This window comes from Anas acuta, chromosome 1, assembly GCF_963932015.1.
Source record: "Anas acuta chromosome 1, bAnaAcu1.1, whole genome shotgun sequence".
Taxonomy (NCBI): Eukaryota; Metazoa; Chordata; class Aves; order Anseriformes; family Anatidae; genus Anas; species Anas acuta.
Window position 1 is genome coordinate 143,586,999 of NC_088979.1, and position 3,077 is coordinate 143,590,075.

Here is a 3,077-nt window from a genome sequence, read left to right on the forward strand (position 1 = left end):
CCTCTTTCTGACACACACACACAAAAAGATTTATTTATATATTTTTTTTCAGTTGATGAACAGTTTGTTATTGTTTCAAGGTCCCAGTACTGATAAACAAATAATCATTGTTTTCTGGACAATACCTTTTGTCTTTCATGGTTTTTTCATCTTGAATCTTGAATGCCTTTTATTCACAAAGCATGAACATTGATTCATGTGCCTTCAGTAACACTAGGATTCCGACACAAACTCAGAATTTTTAGGCTTTCTACTCTGGTCTTTTGAAGGAACATTTCTACTGCTCTTCAGTGCTCTCTTTGTGGAACAGAAAGTACTGCAAAATTATGAGTGAATATATTGACCCAGGCACAACCTGCAGACATCCATTTGCTCTGGGTCTCCCTGGAAGTCATGAACCTGAGATTTTCCGTGCTCCTGAACCTATTCAGCTTGCCTTGCTCTGCTAATCAGACAGAAGATGAGCTCCCCCAGCTGAGCTGGGATGCTTCTGTGACACTGAGTCCAGGAGGACTGGAAAAGGCAGACCTGTGTCAGATGAGACTGCTTCAGCATAGGAGTCTGATGTGCAGCTTGAATTCTTCCTAAAATTCATAACTGTATATGAGACTATGTAATGTTTCTATGCCTTGAAAGTAATGTCAAGCAACAACACCCTGAAAGCCTTCAGGCAAGTTTAGAAATTAGATCTGGAAGCAAAAATGTAATCAATGTGAAGATTTTGGGTTGTACAATCCAGCCAGGGAATTTAAGTCTCTTTTTGGCAGTAGTTTTTAAAATAAATAAATAAATAAATAAAACAAAACAAACAAACAAAACAAAACAACCCCCCCCAAAATATTTAAATATTCAAAATTTATTATCATTATTATAAATTTAAAATATGTGTTATTTCACTTTTTCAAGATCTGGAAGGTCAAAGGGTGGATAAAATTTTATATTAGAGACAATGACTTTTTACCCCATGAAAGAAAGACCATCTATAAACATGACTCAGTCTGAAGAAATGAGAAGCAAGTTGAGCTAGGGATAGCCAACAGTCTTCTACCTATCTTTCTCTTTTAGGAGCAGACAACCTGCACATGTATCTTAAGCAATACTAAGGGAGGGAAGCTGCCCTAAACTCAGAGATCTGCCCTGAGGCAGAGTGCTCCTTCCCACAAGAACTCTGGAAAAAGGAGACACCCTTGTTCCCATTTATTACCACATCCTGCTCCATAGAGGGAAGCGCTATGCTCCCTTCTCTCCTGTACTGTTAATTGCACAGTTTTACAGACTGAAATAACCTGTTTTCCTTTCTGCCAGTCACTAAATAACAAATCTGCTGCTGAAATCAATACAATGGATAAACAGTAGTATGCAAAATATTTTTTATTATTACATTAATATTTTTCTGTTAAATTAACTTGGGCAGTCCAAGCACATTCATGAAGAATAAATCTCTTTACCTACACTACACAGAGTAATGCAAGGGCTGAAACAAACTCAGAAATATTTTATTTTCTTTTCAGGAGATAAAGGTTTCAACACCAATTTGCAAGGTATGTATGCCATAGGGGATGATCACCCATCATTCAAAACTATCTGTAATTCTTTTCCAAAGACCCTATGATACATAGTGATGGTTAAACCTTCACTGCTTTACAGTTCTGTTGTGGGATGAGGAGGGTAGCTGGGAAGTATTTTTGTGGATGATCACTGCCAGCAATTAATACTTGCTGTGGTGCTCTTTTCTGTTATCTTTGCATATTTGGAGTCACTGGCTGCAAGGGATTTAAGAGTTGCTGTTCCAGGCTCTTCCAGAAAGCAGTGATTCAGGAAGCCAAGAATCAGTAGAACTGGAAAGGCAGGAATGTGCTGGCATTCCCTCTCCCCCTGTTTGTAAAGCATAGGGTAGGAAGAAAACACAAGCAGATCAACAGTTTATGCTGAAGGCTTTAAAAAGCATGTGAGTTGTAGCACAAGGCTGCTTTGAGGGTGCTGAACTGTGTGTGCAAGTACAGAAAATGGATATATTTGTGGCTGAGGTTTCCAGTTTCCTTTTATATAAACCAGTAAGGCTTTGAAGATGGACAGCAAAAGTCTTCAGGTGTAAAAATGCATCTACACATATGCATGTATACATGCAATGATGTACACCCATGCATGCTGATACTGTAACTGCTAGGGAGGAACAGGATTGTCTCTGACTTTTATATGCCCCTTTTCCAGCTAGTTATGCCATTTCTAGCCTGCCCCTAAGGCTGCTGTGGTTCCACATTCCCATGGGTGATTGCCAAGCCCAATATGCTCTGACTGCTTGCAATGTTGGTTTGCTGCAGCCACTTGGTTAGCTACAACCAGGTGATGCTGGATGGACTTTTTTCAGCTCCAGTCCTTGTAGTATCCTTGTTAAAGGACACGGAGTTTAATGCTCCTTTGCTCAAGTGATACAGAAGCAATTAAACATTTCTCAAAACTGGATTTAGGGTCTTCAGCTGCCCTTTAGAGTCTCATGTTTTTGTGATTTGAAACCATCTCCTTAAGATATTTTATAAGTAGATAGAGAGTGCTGGTATGAAAGAACAAAATATGCTCAGCTTTTTTTCCCTCGCTTTGGAAGAAGAAACACCTCTAATACCAATGGAGAAACAGCATTTGTATAACTTGTTGATAAAAAATTGTGGTTTTGCTGTAGAAAAGTTTAGATTTAGATCTTTCTTTGCTAGCCACTTGTGTTACAAGATAAATTTCCTTTTCCTGTCCATTACAGCCACATCTTCCATTATATATAATCTTCCATTATATATATATATATATATATATATATTTTCCAATTTGTAATAATCTGTTGCACTACTTCTACAAACAGGTTTTGCTATAAACAAGTACTGTTTTTCCTCTGTTCCCAAATTCATGATTTCCAATGCTGGACTGATGAACAGCCTCTTCTGCTAGATGGTCAGATATAATTGTTCCCTGAGTGAACAAAAAGGATTCTTCCATGCACATACATACACACACATGCACAAACATGCACACACATGTACACAGGTGAACAGTTCAAAAAACAATAAAAAATGAGCCACACTGATGAA